The sequence below is a fragment of the Cydia fagiglandana genome, chromosome 1, assembly GCF_963556715.1.
Source record: "Cydia fagiglandana chromosome 1, ilCydFagi1.1, whole genome shotgun sequence".
In the NCBI taxonomy this organism is placed as follows: Eukaryota; Metazoa; Arthropoda; class Insecta; order Lepidoptera; family Tortricidae; genus Cydia; species Cydia fagiglandana.
Window position 1 is genome coordinate 24,590,132 of NC_085932.1, and position 22,524 is coordinate 24,612,655.

The window sequence follows — 22,524 nt, forward strand, 5'->3', positions numbered from 1 at the left end:
CACCAGTTACTTGTTATTATTTATCAGTGCGTTATTTGTTACCATCTTAAATTTATTAATTGGTCCTTTTGATGAAGAGTTCCGAATTCATTCTACAAAACGAAACGAGTTCATTAGCTTGAATTGTTGATTGTCAACGGGCGCAATTAAATTTGCGGTAATTTGCTTACCAATTCACAAATAACGTATTTTAATATATTTAGAATTGTATTGTCAATTGTATTTATTTACGAATGCACATTTATATTATGTACTTTCTTTTGAAATTGTAGATGCTGCATTGCCGCTACCATTTCTTAAGCTGCTGCAATATTCCAACTATCTACATGTATTATTTTGTTATATATACCTAAATAACATTATGTACTACGGCGGCAACGTAAAATTACTTACATTGTGTTTTTTTTTTATATCTCTGGTAACTTCGGGGTATAGCTAAGTAGGTAAGGACCTACATTTAAGGAAACTGCATGGCATATGTAGTTATTTTTAACCGACTTCCATTTCATAATAGGAGGAGGAGGTTCTGTATTCGGTTGTGGCTATTTTTTTTTTAGTTATGTCTTTATTTTTCTTGAATGCAATTAATAGCGTTATTGTAACCGGATATTGTATTTAAATCCACCATACATTTGAAAACTATGAGATATCAATGACATTTCGAATATCGATCGTTCGAGATTAGGTGCCCATTTGTTGTACTTAAAGCAAGTGTAAGTGCATTATCACCAAAATAGAGTTAATGAGAGAATCGGTTTTTTTTTGAGAAAATTAGGTAGGTACTTAATTTAAGCTCAGGAATGCACCCTTGAAATTAACGGACTTAAAAAAACACCGTGTATAACAGTAGGAACCTTTTTTCTGAGTTTGATTATACATGTTATATTAAATGAAATGCCTTGGTAAAAACTAGTTTTAACTGGGATGGGATTTTTCAGTCTAAACATTATTTTACGAAATACCTTGTTTAAAGGGTTTTAAGGTAGCATTATAAATGTAACTAGATGTACCTACAGAAATGCTATTCAAGTGGCGTGTATTTTGATATTTCTATTCAGTTCGTTCGTGTATATTGTATACCAACGTAATGTGCATCAATCATTTATTAAATAATGATTCGTCTTGTTCATTTCGAATTCTGTAATCTGTCTTCATTCCCCGTCATCTACGTGGTTACTTGCGTCTTTACAAGAACCTCATATTTGGAATAAAACACTATATGACACGTTTTAACGTTTTCGTTACTTAATAAGATAAAAGCGTCTCCCTCTTCTCTTGAATATTTTGAGCTAAGTATACGAGGCAAATTTAGATGGAAATATCAAAAAATACCCCGCAGCAAACAAAGGGATAAAGTGGTTTAAAGTCAAAACTCACGAAATTTTAGTATGATGTAGATTCAAGTCTCCTGTTTAAATTATGAAGTATACTTTCAAAAATAATTAATTTAGTTCTTACAGGCAAAGTATATGTAACATGATCATATTTATGTCGGCGGCAGATCGTAAAATCGGGCATATCGAGATATTCCTAGGCATATCATGAAACGCCGCCATTTCATGATCTGACTAACGACTACCAGCCATATCGTTCAAACCTCAACGTTTGACGATTTGCCTGGCTACGTTTAGGCATATCAAATAAGTAGGGTGTGATATTCCTAGGCAGATCATGAAACGCCGGCATTTCATGATCTTCCGAGCGAACACCAGCCATATCGTGCAAACCTCAAGGGGTGATATTCCTAGGCAGATCATGAAGCGCCGGCATTTCATGATATGCCTAGGGAACACCAGCCATATCGTGTAAACCTCAAGGGGTGATATACCTAGGCAGATCATGAAACGCCGGCATTTCATGATATGCCTAGCGAACACCAGCCATATCGTGCAAACCTCACGGGGTAGATTTTCCTAGGCAGATCATGAAACGCCGGCATTTCATGATCTGCCTAGCGAACACCAGCCATATCGTGCAAGCCTCAAGTAGTGATATTCCTAGGCAGATCATGAAACGCCGGCATTTCATGATATGCCGAGCGAACACCAGCCATATCGTGCAAACCTCACGGGGTGATTTTCCTAGGCAAATCATGAAACGCCGGCATTTCATGATCTGCCTAGCGAACACCAGCCATATCGTGCCAACCTCAAGGGGTGTTCCGTTCTTAACGTTTAGTTTTTAAGTAATTAATCAAATTTCTGCGCGCTTCTACCGTTTATCGATGCAAAGCCAAAACGCACTTCACAACGATACAATATTGACATTTTAGCCAATAGGATCGTCCAAAACTCTCGGGCGGCATGCTCAGGACGAGTCTCAGCAGTGCCTCTGTTGGCGAGAAAGAGAACTAGCGAGACGCCGCGGCATGCGGATCGACCGCTATCGATTTAAATCACATTATATGTATTAAGCCTTCAAAACTAAGTGTTTTAGTGATATATCGTGCGTGACAAAAGGCCTAAGACTGTTTAACGTGCCGCCGGCCGGCGTGTAAAAGAGGAGAAGGTGCTGAACGTAAAAAAAGAACTAGTGGCATCGAGAGGATTCCGCCATTGCTGCAGTATCAGGTCAGCCCAGTGCGTGATATCCTTTAGTTATTTTATCGTGTTGTACCGTTTATTACCGGCGAGTATAGATATTTATGCTCGATCCTGAATGTTGTGAATTAGCATTGCATCTCAGCATTGCATCCAAAACCGCGTCGTTTTGCAACAAGGAGTGATATGCCTAGCGAACACCAGCCATATCGTGCAAACCTCACAGGGTGATATTCCTAGGCAGATCATGAAACGCCGGCATTTCATGATATGCCTAGCGAACACCAGCCATATCGTGCAAACCTCTCAGGATGATATTCCTAGGCAGATCATGAAATGCCGGCATTTCATGATATGCCTAGCGAACACCAGCCATATCGTGCAAACCTCACAGAATGATATTCCTAGGCAGATCATGAAACGCCGTCATTTCATGATATGCCTAGCGAACACCAGCCATATCGTGCAATCCTCACGAGGTTATTTTACGATGCGCCCGGTATGAAGCTAGGAATATCAACGAATGCCAATGCTCTGATCGATCTGCCGCCTCTTTTATAAGGCAGATCGTGATATGCCTGGGCAAATCTTAGTCAGATCATGAAATGGCGGCGTTTCATGATATGCCTAGGAATATCTCGATATGCCCGATTTTACGATCTGCCGCCGACATTTATATCACGTAGCCGAATGGACCAATAAGGTTGAGGATTTTTTTCTCGATTATGATTCTCGTGATTCTGTATAGTAATAAAATTAAAATTCCCAATTCTGAAACAAATGTTGAGGGAACTTTAATAAATACCCAGATCCGAGAATTGCACATTTCGACCTACATGTACATACACGAAACGACGAAAGATTAAAATTAACAAATATTTGGGGATAATCTTCATCTCCGACTGGTCCTAGTCCTTAAATATCGTCGTTTAATACTTTAAACCGCCTTTATTTGCTAAAGTTACCTTTTGAACTTAGTATTTATATCGGTGAATTAATATTTATTACTTCGAAGACACAATTTTACTGCAATTGTGCGGTTACAAAGTTAGTATTTATTATCTATAACATTACAGCTCAAATGACAAAGCAGGTAGCGATATAAAATGAGCAATTCAGCTTTATTGCCGGTAATATATCTCGATAAAACTGGTATTAAGATCTCTATTACAGCGCTTTACGAAATATATTCAACATGTAACCGTTAACTGCAAAAATTAAGATTTACGTAAGGCATAATTTTGAAGATCAGCCAACGCGTTAAATATAAAATTTAAATCTATATGCATGCCATGGAAACAAAGCTGGGATAACGATAGTTCAAATGCTTATAGCAAAGGCTTATATGCCTATCTTGTGTAAGCTTATTAAAGTTTGTATTTACATGTTCATACAGTTTCAGAGATAGTTGACCCCCTACATAAAAAAATTGTTTGCAAGCAGGATCAACTAACTAGTTTTTTGCAGCTGACTGTACCATGCGAACTCTTTCCGACCTTGCAAACACGAAAGGATATGCTTTGATCGACATCGCTGATAGATAACCCACTTTTACAGCCTTATTGAGTATATTTAGTTCAATACGTGATCGTAAAAGCAGGTAAAAGCGAGTAAAAAAGACTAACCTAAAAGGACTTGAAACCCAAAATAAAATGTGTACTTTTCACAGGAACTTAGTACCTACACTACAGTCGTCTGGTTATAGCGGTGTTATATTTGAGAATTCTTAAGAGCCCATCAACGTGCACACTAGCGCCACAGCTAAATAATCGTAAATATTTAAATTTAACGAAAGATATTGAAAGAAGGGGGCCGCTACGTACTGTATTGTATTTTTAAGTACCTTTTGAATACATCAAACTAGTTGCTGGATTCGTCAATCTATGCGTCCAAAATTAAAACGGCCGTTTTTGTTTTGAGTTCCTAGATCGACGAAACCAGCAACATAAAAACTAGTTTGATGTATTCAAAAGGTACTTCAAGACACAATGCTAATACAGTTTCGTTAAATTTAAATAATCACGATTACTTAGCTGTGGCGCTAGTGTGCACGTTGATAGGCTCTTAAATGACAATACTTCAAGTTCATATTAAAAAACAAAAGAAAAAAAAAATAACGATGGGCTTCTTTGGTGCAGTCCGTTACATAAAATATGTGTGTGTTTGTGTGCGTGTTTTGTCCTGAGTAAAGAAAATGGTTTCGGTTTTTCATTTTACTCATCATTTTTAAGATTTATTATAGTTCTGAGAATATTAGACATAGATATTTGACTTTGTTTACACTAACTCACTGTGTTGTTGCTTGCTTTAACATACAATAGCAAACTAAACTAACAAGCATTAATTCATCATAAACACACGAGGAGTACCTACTCGTGTTGTGCTATCGTTAGTTTACACGTGCGTTAATCTTAAAATAGTAATCTCCTAGGTATTGTTAAGATGGCGAGCATTGGCTGAACGAATCATCACTCAGGTATCGTAAAGGTACTCGTAGCATAGATATTATAATGAAGTAGGTACCTATGACTAAACATATGTAACTAGTAGTCAGTACTGAGCAAGCGGCCGTGACTGTGAGCGGGCATTCCGGCCGCGAAGCGCTCCAGCCACTGATATCGATCAGTAAAATGCAGCTATTCATAGAGCAGTGTCAATTTGATATGCGACCTTTTCACGAATACTATGCATTGGGCCCGATTCGGATTTTGAAATAGATATCTATTAGATATCTTTTAAACATCACCAAGATACGATAACAAGTCAAATTTGACATTTGAATACGGCAGATTGTTTCTGGATATGGAATATGCCTAACTTGCACTTAAATTTAATTTATTCTTCAATTTTGTTAGGAAATAGCAATAATTAACTCATATTTTAAGCTGCCGGAACTCTTAAATATCTTGCAATATTCCTTTGACGAAAATTATTTTCCATTTAGTAATTCATTCTGAAAAAAAAAAACATCTCATTCAAGTATTTTTAGACGTATCGATTTATATGATATATATCAACATCAACGGTGTGGGATAAGTATATGTACATAAATCTGGCTAGCTTTTACCTAAACTTGGCGTATAGCCAGTTACATAATATCTAGACACGCGGCAGCGTGTCAAGCCAAGTTCAAGCAAAGGAACTGGCTAGCCAGCGCCGAGTGTAATATTACACGAACCACTTGGTGCCACTTTTGACCCTTCTATAACTCAAAACATCTTTGACGTAAACACATAAAACTACGTGTGTTTAATTATATCCATAAGGATATCTAGAAGCCCAAATTTCATGAAGCTAGCTCATACGGTTATAAAGGTATGAAGGTCAAAAAGTCGTAAATTTTAAGACTGACTTATGACTTATAGTACCTAAACCTAACCTACTTCCAGATGACCTAGAAGGATGAAATTTGGAATCCAGCTTGGTTATTGTGTGTAACCGTAGGAAAAAATCTAAAAATAAAATAAAGTTTAAAAATAGGGGGGGTCCCCATACAAAAAAACATTTTTTATTGGGACTGATATAAGTACCTAAACCTAACCTACTTCCAGATGACCTAGAAGGATGAAATTTGGAATCCAGCTCGGTTATTGTGTGTAAGCGTAGGAAAAAATCTAAAAATAAAATAAAGTTTAAAAATAGGGGGGGTCCCCATACAAAAAAACATTTTTTATTGGGACTGATATAAGTACCTAAACCTAACCTACTTCCAGATGACCTAGAAGGATGAAATTTGGAATCCAGCTCGGTTATTGTGTGTAAGCGTAGGAAAATATCTAAAAATAAAATAAAGTTTAAAAATAGGGGGGGTCCCCATACAAAAAAACATTTTTTATTGGGACTGATATAAGTACTAAAGTACCTAAACCTAACCTACTTCCAGATGACCTAGAAGGATGAAATTTGGAATCCAGCTCGGTTATTGTGTGTAAGCGTAGGAAAATATCTAAAAATAAAAAAAAGTAAAAAAATAGGGGGGTCCCCATACAAAAAAATATTTTTTTATTGTAGCGTTGGAACCGTTACAAGCAGATATTTGAAACTACCCCAATATATGTATTATTATATTTGCTATATTAAAATAAAGTTTAGTCAAAAAATAAGTGGTGTCCCCATACAAAAAACTTTTAATACGCTCTAAACAACCGGCCAACGGTGTGTCGTCGGCGGCGCGCGGTACCACATAATTATACAAAGAACAGAAGTAAAAACCATACAGCGGAAACACAAGAAAAAACATTAAATCTCAATACCTGCCTAGTTTTCTTTACAAAAAGTATTGATATCCCACCAAAAACATAAATGTAAAAAAGGAGAGCCAAGTTCAATACAAAAATTATGCTTGGCTGTGGGGCTCGCCGCAAAAAGAATGGAGATCTAAATGAGTGCCACTGCCAAGTTCTATGCAAAATCCAAATATGTATTTATAGGAACAAAATAACATTATAAACAAGTATTAAACTCTATTTCCTTGCTTTATTGGATACCTATAACAATTGCTGTTATTTAAAAAAATGTGAGATCTTAAAGTAGGTTAGATTTGGCTTGGCAAGGTTTTATCAGAATTACAATATATATAAAATGATTGATATAATGAAAACTGGCCAAGTCAAATCTAACCTACTTTAAGATCTCACATTTTTTTAAATAACAGCAATTGTTATAGGCTAGGTTTTCCTGTCATCTATATGTATAAAGAACTATTGTGGTTATTTTTTTTTAATTTAAGACCCAGCAATTTTGGAGATGGGGGGGGGGGGGTTATGGTCGGACAGACAGACAGATAGATAGACGCACGAGTAATCCTATAAGGGTTCCGGTTTTTCCTTTTAAGGTACGTCTACGTCAGGTAACCCTAAGAATGGTATTTAGTAAATACCATTCACAGTTAAAGAGTCACTGTCGATCGCTAGGCTAAGGTTCATTACTACATTTTATGCATTTATCTTCACATCTTAAAATAAATTTGAAACGAACTACCTTTGCACCGCGATAAGACTTTAGCTAGGTACCAGTACGGATATGATGGTCGTTCTTGTTTAAGTGACAGCGTGATAAAACGTTGTCCGCCACTTTCTATCCCGCGGTGTTAAACAGTGACAGTTATTTTATCACGTGGATAAAACCATCCATAATACGCCGGCAGCATTTCGTTTTAATTCATCAACCAACTCTGTTTTACTGCTTCTTGTTAACGAGCTGCGTTTAACTCACGTCTTATCACAAATCAAGAAGACGGCACGTGGTCGTTGAGAGCAAACGATTCCAGGGCGATCCGCGCTCCAAATGGCCCTGTTAAGGTGCGGCACCAAGTGCCGTTTTTATTTCACATTTTATGCGTACCTATCCCTACCGTACGCATATTACAAGCCCACCAATGTATCTGTGATATGATAAACTCCTTATAACAACAAGAAGGGAGACAATAGTTATTTGTTTTGCGTCAAATCCGATGGAAGCGTTAGACCTTCCTTATGTGCTACGATTATATGTAGGTAGGTATAATAGTTAGTAGTACCTACCGTACCTATTACTTGACGTTCATTTGTTTCAATGAACAATCATATCGATTTATTATTTTTCTCGATAAGTAACAACCTATCTGAAACTTATTTTATTTTTACTTGTTATTTAGACTGTAGTGAACTCTAAACACGACCTTTTGACGACCGGTCTGGCCTAGTGGGTAGTAACCCTGCCTTTGAAGCCGATGATCCCGGGTTCGGATCCTGGTAAGGGCATTTATTTGTATGATGATACAGATATTTGTTCTTGAGTCATGGTTGTTTTTTATGTATTTAAGTATTTATATATTACATATATCGTTGTCTAAGTACCCACAACACAAGCCTTCTTGAGCTTACCGTGGGACTTAGTCAATTTGTGTAAAAATGTCGTATAATATTTATTTATTATTTATTTATTATAAACACAAACAGTGATGTTAAAAAGGACACATATTACGAGATTAGCATGATTTATGTTCTGGATCAAAATAGAAAATGAATTTTGGTAAATATACGAAACCGTTCCATACATCCACCTCCTTCTAAGGTCCCGCTACCACCCTGATTTAGACAGAGTATTAAGAGCGAGGAGGCTAACATATTATACTAAACAAATAGTGGCAATCATATTAAGGTCGCAATTGCGAGTCTTAGCCCAACCAGTGAATATTTTAAATTTTTTACAAGCTTTTATTTTAAATTATAAATAGAAGGCGATTATGCCAGCTTATTGTTATTTGAACGATTAAAAATAGAAGCCATTATAATATAAACCATTTATTTAGGCATTAGTCAATGACAATCACATTCTCGACAAACTTACTTCAAAATGTTAATGGATTTTAAACTCAACTCTGATGAGAATAAGAGATCGTGATCAAACTATAATATCGCTAAACTTTACTTTGAACTTTGGCCCTTAGTAGCCTGCCAGTAGGAGCTGGGGGCAAAACGCGATTTAACGATCTGCATCGCGTACCTATTGAAGTTATGTTTATAAGTTAGTCTAGGGGAACTCAAACACACCCGCCAACCCATTTGGATAATTTCCGCACCATTCTGACATAATTTACCAAAACATTCCCTGATGTAGCGTTGTTACATCCAAATCTTAATAATAACACGATTCTAAATATAATGAGGACACTTATAAAGCCAAGACCTTTGTCCTAACGAACATGCCTGCAGCCCTGCAAATATCATAGATAAATTTTACGTCGAGTGTTTTTTTTACTCCATCACGGCGTATTTGGCTACCATTACATATTAGATTATCTAATAAGTAATGGTATCTAATTTAGATACCTAATTAATAGCTGTGTTGGAGGTATGTTAAGGAGTTTTGCCTAACTTAGCACTTAGTAAGCTTAAATCTTATTACAATGTGTTATTATACTCTGTTAAAATAATAGTCGCAACTGACAGTATTCGGTATTTCTCTAAGAGTCCCACATTACAGGCTGAGCCTAGTGTGAGGATCAATTGACTGCTTTCATTGAAATGTATGTACCTATGCCTTGAAATAAATATATTTTGAATTAAATGTTCGTAAAGCTCCCTAAAACTAATTGGACAGGGTTTGTAGCAGACTCCTTATGCAGTAAAATATTACGCAATATTAATTAATCATCAACTGATCTACGAAAAATCCTGTAAAACGAGCCTACTTTGCACATTGACTCATTCGTGTAACTACAGGGTAATTATTACCCGATAAACTTGGGAACTTTTGCCATTTTCTTAAAAGTTGAATAAAAGCATCGGAACAATTAAACTAACTACATAAGTTTGCGTAGTATGTCTGAACAGCAGTGACTTTTGGGCAATCGTCCAAAAACTCGGAATTAGTAGCTAAGATAAGATCTTAGCCTAATCCACTGTCCCATCTATGGGCGTGAAGGTCGGAAAAAATACCCAAGTAACACACAGAAGTATTGTATAATGGCCGAATCACAGCATTTTGTACCGTTTTCGCATTTTAAGTTTTTTTGGGCACAACTTTTATCTCGTAGAGCAGTAGTTCCCAAAGTTGACTGGGCTCCGACCCATCTAACATAAACAGCCAAATTCGGGACCCACCTCTTGGCCGTCTTAAATAGGCAGCATGAAATATTGTTAGAGCCGGCTGTTAACGCGCGGCGCGATTCGCGAAATGAATTAGAGATTCACTAGATATGAAATAGTAAATATATGTGACGTTCCACGGCAAAAGGTACCTTATGGTGGCTGGCGCTTACGCTATTATTAACGCCGCTCCAATATTCAGCCGGGGCAATGGTGGTAATGGTGGTGGGGGTATGGATGGTAATGGTAAACACGTTTACTATGTAAATCTTAATACACTTACAGATAGTAAATGCAATAATATGCAGATTATGCAAAAATATACACTAATTTGAGAAATAGGTACTTAAGGGCCCCCCCACATCTGGCGTCTTTCGAGCGTCGGCGTCTACAATTCTATGGCCGACGTCGACGCAACGTCGACGCAGCGTCGACGCAACTGCGCAGCGACGTCATTTTCCATAGCGCTGGACCGACGCCGACAGACGCCGACGCTCGAAAGACGCCAGATGTGGGGGGGCCCTAAGTGCAAAACTTACAACTTACTTTATGAAGGAAGTGTCGGCTCGATTGGTAGGCGTCTCAGGCGACCCAAGAGCGGGCTCGTTTTTTGTTCAGAGGCTAGGCCTGGCGATTCAGAGGGGGAATGTCGCCAGCATTTTGGGGAGTTTCCCGGAAGCGGGTGAGTTGAGGGAGATTTTTCATATTTAGTTATGTTTTAGTTTTATCTTGTTATAGCTTGGTTAGGTTAAGGTTAAGTATCAGTAATTAGTTTTAAACTTACAGTACCTACGAAATAACATATGTTGTTTCCGCGGCCCCATGTTGATTATTACATTTATTATTAATTAATTTACAATGACCTTGTGTGCATATTTTTTGCAAAGTGCAATAGGTACATATTTATAGCAGAATTATTTTGTTAGGCAATAAAGTTAACCTGCTACATTTTTAAATGTTACATGTATCACGGGTGTTGCCAAGATAAGGGTTAATCAAACTGAATTACTGAAGACATTATTGAAGCCATTAAGATAAAATAATCCCCCGCCCAACGGAATCCGGCAATAAGCACAGAATGTACACCTGTGTGCACGTATACTTTTCTCACACGTACACACACACATACATACACACACACACACACACACACACACACACACACACTCAAAAACACCCTAATTACGAACTTTCATACATGTACCTATTGTAAGCAACTAAATAAAAATACTTTTTAGTAGTATAGTATCTATACTATTTAAGATATACCTAATTAAACCAGAAAATTATTACTTACCTTTATTAATTCCTTTTGTTAACCGCACTAGCAGATGGCCAGGATACATACAGACTCAGCCTAGTTTGGTCTGTGACGGATAGCCATTTGTATATGATTAAAATGTTAGATTTGGTAATTCAATTTTTTGTGGAAAATATCTGAATTTATAGCAAAATACAGTTACGATGTTGTCCTAGTTTAGATTTAAATCTCAAATTAATAGAATTTTACAGTGTGAAAGGGAATGGATACTTTGGACCACTTTTCGTCAGGATTCAGGAAAAATTCCAGCCGTTCCTTTTCCAAGTGTCTCTTTCCGCCTATAACTTTCAAGAATTGCCAGCTTTGTCCATATCGCACTCAATCGATTCAATATACTCTTTAAATTGCTGTGTGCTCATATTGGTATAGCATTTTCCAATACCTACACTGTGTTTATTCGACCAAATTGCCCCGATCGTAATGGTGGGATGACGCGGCAATAATTTATTGAACAAATGCTTTGCACAAAGTGAGGTCTAAATCGAAAACGTCGTACTTATACCGGCCCCTTAATGTTACAACGTGAGAGTTAAACTAGTAAATCAGATAGGTATTAATTTTCACTTCGTGATGTTAAATAAATGGTCTAATATTTAGCAATTAAATTTATTCAACAGGAATTGAAAGCAATATTAACAAAACAGTATTTTAACAAAATTAAATAAATAGTAAAATGAAACGTAACATTATTTTTGGAAAATAAGAAAAACTGTCTTTCAAATTTGATCAACGTATTTGTAAACTAAGTATATAAAAGAAACACGTTGTAAAACTTGGCAAGATTTCGTTTTCTTAGTTTAATTAACATGTTCTCAACGAAGCGGAAAAGTACCTATACCTACCAGTGGCGGCGTGTCCATAAAAGCCGATTCTCACCGGCTTGATTGTTTTTGGACGTTTGAGCTGAGTTGTAAAGGAAATATGTAAGCCAAATTAGCCCCGGCTTGCCTATGGATATGTTTGACGCGCCGCCACTGATACCTACCTACCTTTTATGATTGCTATGTTACCGCTGCTGCCGCTTAACCACTTGAATTCTGATTTAACTTAAGCACGCACCTATCATAATTCAATTAAGTAATTGCATGCAGTACTTAGATTGGAAGCTAATCGTAATGCTGGCCGGATGCCAGACATGCCAGTCATAACTTATATCATAGCATAATTCTAATGTATGTCTATCTCATGTATGTCTTCTAATGTATGTCTCTATTCTAATGTATGTCTCATTTCTCCGCACTGAGTTAAGTTTCGTGATATAACAATAACGCAAGAGATACATTACGTGACTACCTACTTTAAAAAAACTTGTAGGTATCTTGTTCTGTCAATCAAAACAAAAATGCGGTAACTATATGTATGAAATACATACAGAATTACTGTGTTTTAACTTTGAGTAGCAGTGCGAGATACGAGATTTTTTCAAAGTATAACTGCCGTACCATTCTAGATTAGTTAGAGTTTAGATATGAACTAGTTCTCTTTTGCAGCGCAATTCGGGCAACCAATATCACTTTTACGTTAGATAGAGTAAGATATCTATTAGATGTGAATTGGATCTCCAAGTCATATCCTGTGGAAATCGTTCAAGATATCTCCAGAATCGTGCAAATGTCAAATTTGACAGGTTAGATCTTAAACATATCGTTATCGTATCATGGTGATGTCTAAAAGATATCTAATAGATGTCTATATCAAAATCCGAATCGGGCCCTAAGATTAAAACCCAACTTTGTGTTGTATGGAATAGATTGGTGGCAGTTTATCACGATATGGCAGGAGCAATGCCACCATCACCCTCTTAGGACATGTTCGACGCTCCCACTGCGACGTTAGAAAAGTTTAACGACATTGTGCCGGTATAGGTATTTGAGCCGTGATATCTTTTACGGCTGGGAAGCGCAATATGTTTCTCTTTATTTACTGCAGACCATAAATTTACTTTATGACTATCTTATTTCACGAACAAAGTCACGACACCTTAGCGTTCGCATGGAGATTTTTCACATTCGCAACCCAATAAAAACAATTTTATTATTGTGTTGTTCCGATGGCCAACGCGTTCATGCATCGGTTCGTTTGATGCGTTCCAATAAAATTCCGTGCCTAGTAAACGCCCATAGTATGTATGTAGGTATATGTAAGGTGTATTCGGGTAATAAAATGAAAATCACGCTAAATTCCATCATAATAAAAGTCTCTTTTCGGAATTATCCGACAGTTTTTGACATTCGGAATTACCCGAGTAAACCTTATTGGGTTTTCAGATGAAACGTGTTTAAAGATATTTTAAAAACGACACAAATATTTTTAGCACGAAGTCAGTAAAAGCAAAGAACATCTATTGAGTAAGATGCGGAAAATCTAAGACAATTTCGTGCTTCGAATTTGACAGATAAAGGAGATGGCGCTGTAGAGCTCCATACATTTTGCAGTAACTTTGATGGTCACAAGTTGACATTTGACAATAAAATTCAGTGACCGCAAATGATATAACGCAGTACAGCGCCATCTGTTTTGGATCTCAAACTAACCCTCTATAATTAACTATTACTACCTCTCTATTACAATTAGTTATTTTTGGTAAAAGATATCGTATGTGAATTATGTGTATTATTACTCTACTTATAAATCTGCCTCCTTACAATTATGTTTCACCTTGTTTTGTCGGTTTATTTCGTCAAACTGATGCCTATTGGTAAAAATGTGGTATAGCTAACCACATAAAGCGCCCTTCGTACATGGAACCTGATTCAAACTTACACTGTGACATCAAAATGATGAGTCACCCGTGTGTCTCGTTAAGTTAATTATCTTGATATCACAATGTTAGTTTGAATTGGCTTGCGTATCGAAGATATTTGAGTCATGATTCATAATAAAAATGCAACCGCTGATTATCTCGTTTTTTCAGAACTTGCCCATGCTTCAGACAACTTTTTGCAATGCTAGTAAGTTCCCCAGTTTTAAAGATCATCAGAAAAGACCATCCTGTCATCATAGTTAGAGGCCAATTCGAACGCACACTAACATCAAAACATAATAACAGCACTCATTGATCATTGTTTAGGACATTTACCGAAAGCGCACAAGTAAAATGTTTGAATTTTGATTTATTACAAACTTTGGAGTGGGCAATTGAAATTGTAATTAAACGTATTGTGCCACCCATTTCAAAATAGAATTTCATTCTGATCCATATATGAAACAAAGCGCCGTATGATAATACGATTCAGCAATGTTATTTTGAGTTAAGGTTCATCTCATAAAGTCAACCGGCCGTGAAGCCATGAAAGTAATGGAAGCATTTGCATTTTATTGGAATACATTCCCATTTCCACGTCAAAAGAATTGGATCATCGATATCGAAATTAACAATAAGCGGGCGGTTAAAACAATTAGCATGCTATTAGTTCGTCAGCAAGCTGTAAGCGCAGGTGTATAGATATTTAGAAGGCTACTTTCCTAACGGCTGAAATAAGTGTAGGTACATAGTTCTTATACCTAGCTATTTATTTAGTCTAAGCTTGACGCTATTGAAGCATCAATACGTACACAATTACTACTAATTTTAGAGTTTGAAAATAAAAATATGGAAATCATAAATCATTTTGACATACATTAAATACCTACTTAACTATATGCCGACTTCCGTTCAAACTCAAAACGTAAGATTTGTACGAAATGGGTCTAAAATAAAATTATTTGACTGTACCTACCTACCAAATAAGTTTTAGACTTACACTTATCAACTCAAAATTTTTGAACCAGTAATCAATATTACTTACGTTACGTGTTAAATACTTATGTTAAGAACGTGTCACTCACGTGTATTTTAAGGCGATAAACGCTTGACGTGTTTCACTCCGTACCATGACCCGTTCTTAATATATTCAATATGTCTGTGTCTTACGGAAGTTTTGTTATTAAAATTACCTTACGTGATCAGTACATGTATCTGCAGTTGATATCAAGAGAGCGTAATGTGGATACCTACTTAAACGTTGTTACATGCTGTAAACCCATTAACAAAGAAAGTACTACTTCATATTTACCTATTTATTGCTTTGGCCGTTTGAGCACTTTGAGCCGAGAGCACGTGGGAGCGTAGAGCGTGAACATTATTTTTCAAATAGTCTTGTACGGATATGATGTTCGTTTTTCTCTACGTCACCGCGTGACAAAACTGTGTCCGTCACTTTCTACCCCGCGGAGTTAAAAAGTGACAGTTATTTTATCACGTGGATAAAGTGATCTAATCCCTGCTGATTATTGACCTAGAATCAGAAGAGTTATTTCATCAATGGCTAATACTTATTATATGTATCGAGCTTAGGGCGTTCCATCTTCATGTGTCTAGAAGCGAAGTTACACCTGTTCCAGGCTGAGCGTCCACAGAGAACATCAATCAGTCTCAAATCATCCATCAACCGCCACCAACTGCGGTAAATGTGTCTGAATATATCCCAAGCAACGGTGCTTAAGACTCGATTACATATGTACCTACCCATAGCATAATCATCTATCCCTTTTGCACTAAGAGAGGCCGATCTCAGTGGCAAAGAACAATAAAATTCTTGGCGACTCATTGTGGCAGTACTAGTATTGTCACTGAATGTCCCGCTGAGTTCACTATTGTCAAAGATAAATAGTTTTTGGTTACTTATACATCAGGAGCGGATTTAATAGATTTATTTTTATTTCGGGCTTTGACATAATATGGTCACCTATCTAACCGTTAGCACACAATAAAGTACGTTCTGTTATCAGTTGGCTACCTTTGCGGGCATTGGATGTAGTTATGAGAAGGAATTACTTATACATATACATATTAGTGACACGCACTTAGTAGTGCGGTTTCCGTAACAGCTTCAGGGTGTTTTACAATTAGGGTAACATTCCATTTCCAACGACAGATGCACTACTGTCAATTTTAATATGGAAATTGACAATGACAGCGACGCGTTCAGTACCGGTAGTGCAGCTGCGGTTAGAAATGGAATGTTACCATTACAATCGACCGAAATGCATTATTGAACCATGGTCACGAAAATAGATTTAATAAATTTCCTGTAGGTAGGTACTTACTGAGTCCACCCTTACATATCTATAGAAACTTCAGTTATGTATTTTTTTAATTAATCAAAGTCAGATAAACCTTTCCCAGTCTGAGAGTACCTATTCTCAAACAACTGCCTCTTTTGTACAAGCCCAGGCACATTGATAAAATATTAAAATGATTTTAACAAAATTACTAATTACTATAAGGAATTATCTTACACTCAGAAGACCTTTTTTAATTTTGTGATCCTTGTCATTTGTCGAGATACATTTCACCTCGTAATGTGCGCCTGGGCTCCTAAAACACCATTATCTTGATTCGCTTTACTCCCCCTATTTTAATACATCACTGCTTCTTTTGGGTCGGCCCTTTCCGAGTAGTTTATTCGCATCCATTCTTTTTGCGCGTTAGTAAACCCTTTCTCATTTATTTTGCTATTTAATTCGTGTATCTTGCTTTGTTTCAAAATGTGGTTTTGCTAATTAAGCGCACCTACACGGGTTTCTCAGGCTTAATGGAGGTAAAATTGCTTAACATTTTTTTTGTATACATATTTTGTAAGAGCTTATGGATAAGGATGATGGATAGTGGTTTTAGACGAAATCAGACTAAGTGATACCTATTTCTACATCTGGCATGTCGAATTTAACAAATTTTGAAGTGAAAACTTCTTTAGCGGCGCTGTGCACTTTTTGTGATGAGGAAAAAAATTTTAACTCGCGACAGGTCACTTGACCGTAAGATTCGTAAGACGCAAGACGGACACGTGACCTGATCGAAAAACTGTTACAATGTCATTAAGTTTTCACTTCTGCCGGCACTCCCGGAGTGCAACCCGTATTTTATAAATATAATGTTATTGTAAAAAATACAATGTTAAGTATACAGGGCGTCCCAAGACTATGGGATATCAAGGGAAAGTACCTTTTTAGTAATTAATCAATTTAATTTATCAAATGCTCAAAATGAGTCCCATTCTGTTGAATACAAAGTCGCACTCTTTTGATTATTTCGCTAAATTTCACATCAAATGTTACAAATTCATGGTCTTCCTTTTATTTCTGACACTATGTTATTCAGCAAAAAATAATCCTTATGATGAAGCCTTTCGATCGGTATGATATAACTACAGGATGATTTTTTTTCTCGTGTAGCAGGTTCGATTCCCGGTTCAACCATGTAATTATTTAAAAATCTATGAATGCAGTTTAAATTGTTTTTTAAATTAAAATAATGTCTTCTTTCAGCAAAATATCCTATCTACGATATTTAAGGTACTTTCCCTTATTGTCCCATAGTCTTGGGACTCCCTGTATAAATATTTGTAACTCGTTATGTTTATAAGTAATAAACCGAATACCAAAGCAAAATAAAGTGCCTACAAACAAAAGTTGCGTTAGTGGTTACGCAAAAAACTTTCCTTCTATTCGCTAAACGAGTAATTTCGGCGTCCTCCAAAAGTTATCAAGCGAGGAGTATTTATTACCCTGTCTACTAGTTTTAAGATAACTTTATTGTTTTTTTTATAGTAAACGATAGCTCTGTTTTTCGCACAAATAGGTCTACCTTAAACAAACTCTACATCAAAACCAGACTCTCAACCATGTGTCTACAGGATACTGGAGTTTTTCGGCCACATTAGCCCGGAAAGAAGGTCATAATCTTGAACAACTCATAGTTACTGGCAAGCTTGGTGGCAAACGACCTAGAGGCCGTAGCCCAATAAGGTGGGCAGATCAAGTCCGGTCTACCCTGGACACCCAACTGCATGTCGCACTTCACGATACAAAGAACAGGCACAGATGGCGGGACACCGTCAAAGAGAAGCTGATTCCGCGGGGATTTCACGACCCTCAGCAATGAGGGACACGACGCGAGGAGGAGGATAGTAAACGACATTATAAATTGTTATTGTATTTTGTATTGTAAGCTAAGTATTTAAAAGAAAGGTCCACTCGCCGTTCTGATGTCACGTCAGCTACTAACTACCTATATTGTTGCCAATAACCGAAAGTTAATAAGCTACTTAACAAGCTTTTGGTTAAAAGTACATTACTAGTGGTAAACCGTTAACCAACATTAAATTTGTACGGCTGTTTCTATTACATTTGAAATTGTTATCGATGCAATAAAATCTGAGTTAATAGACTGCAGGCTTTAGTATCCTAAAATTGTAATGTAACACCTGGGTCAGGAACCCTAGTCACAGAATAAGTGATATGTAGTAATCCCGTACAGAAAGGAAACTACCCGCATAACCGAAGTTTACCAGCGGTTCAGGGACGAATCATGCTGTCCCTTTCTAATGTATGGCCTTATCTCTTTCGGCTAATTAGGGTTGTCAAAATTCAAGTAGTTATCTTATCTGTGGTTGTGCACGCAAAGGGACGTCAAGTTGTGCCAACCCTAATAATTGCTCGGAGCTATGCTGAGTCGAACGGAGCCGAGAATTTCCGAACGCTCTAGTTTCCTACTCCTGCCCTAGTGTAATTTCATTCGAAAGCGTGACGTGTCGTAAGTACGCGTTTGGGGACTGGTATGGGATTTTGAACAGTGCGCCATGCGAGACGTTTTGGAAACTCAAACAACACAATAAGAATACCTACATCACAGAATAAATAATAGTACTAAGTACAGAAGACTCACTCTCTAACAAAACGCGTCTGTCACGGTCAGCACAGATATGGCCGCTAGGTGGCGACAGCGCCACGCGCGGCTTATGGCAAACCCCAAAATTGGGGCTAAACGGATGCACTTTTATCTACCTGTAGCAAAGCGACGAAATCGCGGAGTGAGACACGCCTGCCTACATTTCTAAATGAGACCACTAGGTATAGAACGCTGACTCTTTCGCAACATTCCGCATGTGTAAGGATCTACCTATACATAAAACTCAGTAGGTACGTAAGATATTTCTTTCTGGGACTTAAATTGACTGCATTGTTCCGAGAAATATAGCCGCTTGAAACTTTGGACTCACAGAGTAAACTGGTACGCGCTATCTTATACATTGTTAAGCACGAAACCTTTACGAATGACATTTAATTAAATCAAGACTTCGTCCTTGGTCTAGTCATCAATCATCGTCTGACCATTATCAACCCTGCCATTCCTTCTGAAGGTATATTTTGTTGTGTAGCTGTAGATACGTTCCTCGACTTTTGATTGCGACCATGACCTTCAAGAAACCGTTATTGATGGACCGGTGCCGACGCGCAGTCTGCTTTGCTCCATGTTTCCCGTAGCATAATGAATGCGCGCCCGCTTACCGCTCAGCTGTATTTCATTAACGCACTTGTTTCCTGACTTCGACACGACGAGTCGTTTCGTTTCTGATAAAATTTACATCTTAATTACCTCCTTCGCCTTTGAAATATTTTTTTACCTCCACTAAACCATCACAGTTCCTAATTTTAGTATTCTGCGGTAAAAACCTTATTTAAATTACTTTTCGAGTTAATTTTAAATGCTTAGAAGTTAAAGAGTTTATTAATATGCATTGCTTAAATAACTTTCTGTTTTCGGGAACTCGTTAAGACGTGGGTTCAACGCAAATTAGTTTAACAGTCTGATGATTCCTGAAGATTTTTAATCCGACTAAAGAATCGATTGGCTTTTAAATAATTTATTCGTTGTCAGTGTGCGCCTGACGCCAGCTTTACCAAATCACTGGAGTTTTCTTGGAAACTGGAAAACTCGTTCAACTCGTAGCATTTATCGCAAGGGCGTGCCCGACGAAAGCATAAGAGAATTGATTCACTTTTAATTCATCTGAGACTTTAGATCTGCTAGTAAAACTTCTAGCAATTTTAAAAATGTTTATCTTCCAACTTTGTTTTTCTAGCGCATGTGGGGAGCGTGGGACTGACTTTATGAATACCTATTTAATTAAACTACGAACAGCACAAAGTGTTTAAGCTAGTCCATTACTAGGATTACAGTAATGGCCAAGATTAAGCATTATCCTTTGAACGCTATCTTTTAAGAAACTCCTTATAACTTGAATCGTGACAAGGCTTTTTGAAGTAAGTTGATTTTTAGCGAGATTAACAAAAATAAAAATAAAAAACCTGCTACCAAACACGTGTTACAGGAAAATGATTGTATTGAAGGAGCGCCGATTCGTTTTGTCCCTATAAACAGGTTTATTACGTTGCTTAGGCTTTTGACGACAGGGCACGTGGCGAATAGGATTTTGCACTTTGCATAATGTTTTTTCCAGCGCCATGAATTGAAGTAAAAAAAATACTTGCGCTGTGGCATTAAATGTGTTTAACTGAGGTTACTTTTGGTTGCGAGACATCAAGTCGTGCCGTATTGTGTGCTCGGTTCGAGTGTCTACTAATTACAATTGTAGCAATTAAGTTTGACTGGGCTGGCACGCTAAACTTTGATTAAGTACTTGTAAAATAAAGCCTTAGCGGTGTGACGCTTACATCACCGAATTTGAAAGCAATTTCCTTGAAATTTACATGCAATTTATCGCTGAAAATTGTCCGGGGGTAAGAAGATTTTCGGGGCGGGGGCCAAATTTATTTTATTATTATATATGACATGGGGATGGAAGGCTTTCTCGTAAATTTACTCACATTAGGTAAATATTACTGTGTAGATTTTTCGGTTAATGTTCCCTTTATCCCTACAACATAATTGCTAAATTTAAAAACATTGATGTTTATTAGGGATGTACCGACTAGTCGCCGACTAGTCGGGAAAGCCGACTATCCGGCCTCATTTGTAGTCGGCGATTAGTCGGCGACTAGTCGGCAAAAATGGCCGATTAGTCGGCACTTTATAAATGACAGAAAAACGGGGCAAAAAGATATAAACAGCAAATATTTACCATAAGCTTTTCACCTATTTTACCCACAATCCTATTTACGAAAACTTTTGTTCGAATTTTCGTATGACATATAGCCTTAAGAATTTTTTTCATTTCATTTTTCAGCGTTACTATATGTATATTTATAATATGACGAATAGAAAGGGATAAAACGGTTGTTTTTAAGTGCATCTGAACCGAACTTAGACGAAACTAATGATCCGGCCGACTAGCCGACTAGTCGGCCGACTAATCGGCCATCCGAGCGCCGATTAGTCGGCTAGTCGGCTAGTCGGCCAAATCAATAGTCGGTACATCACTAATGTTTATGTATACAAAGTATACCTACTTAATATCCTTTTAAAATATAATAATGAACATGGATAAAAGCAGGAATCTCTTATTTAATACAATATATTATGGTTAAAATTTGGTTGTTATTTGTTTTTACAATGTTTTTTGTGTAGGTTACATATCACCAACATTGATAAGGTTGTCCCAGTTGAACAATGAAAATATACCATATGAGACATGAATACAAATAAATGTTGAGTTTATCGCTATGGCGTACACACACATATACACCGGCCCCCCTACGCGTGCTCCACGTGGGCACTAAACTGTGTCATCCTCGGATAGGTACGTTTTATTAGCACATCGACAATGAGTTTCTCATTTAAGACTTTACGGTTTGACACAAAGATTACAAATAAAAATGCTTACTTCTTTTATTATTTTGACACCATAAAGATTTAAAAATGAACTCAAAATCCGTTTCAATTTATGAATTTTTTCAGTTAAATAACGGCATGATAGAAATTTTGTCGTTAAGACGAAAGTGACCGACCGCGCGAATCCGCCTATCCATAAATACAAACGTAGTCCTCATTTTCCTGTAAGAATTTTGACCCAATTTCACGTATTGTGTATTATTTAATGGGTATACGAATTAGGAGCATTTAAAATTTATATGAATATTTTTTTCGCTCCTAATTCTCATAATAATACTTCATTGCATCACAAAACAAATTAGAAACAGATTTACAATGTAAATAAAGGTACCAACAGGCGATCATATCGCTCTAATTGATACATCAAATTACCCATAATGTCAATACCCAGAAAAGGGACAACCGCTTCTGCATACAAACGTATGTCCAACGGGCGATCTTATCGCTTTAAGTGATACATCAAATTATCCAATAATA

The 22,524-nt window shown here is 37.0% G+C and overlaps 1 protein-coding gene across 2 annotated transcripts in view; it reads left to right on the top strand.

Annotated features, from left to right (window-relative positions):
• Positions 1 to 22,524, top strand: part of LOC134667260 (dopamine receptor 2-like) — a 177,527-nt gene that overhangs the window by 85,125 nt on the left and 69,878 nt on the right. The window lies entirely within an intron of this gene.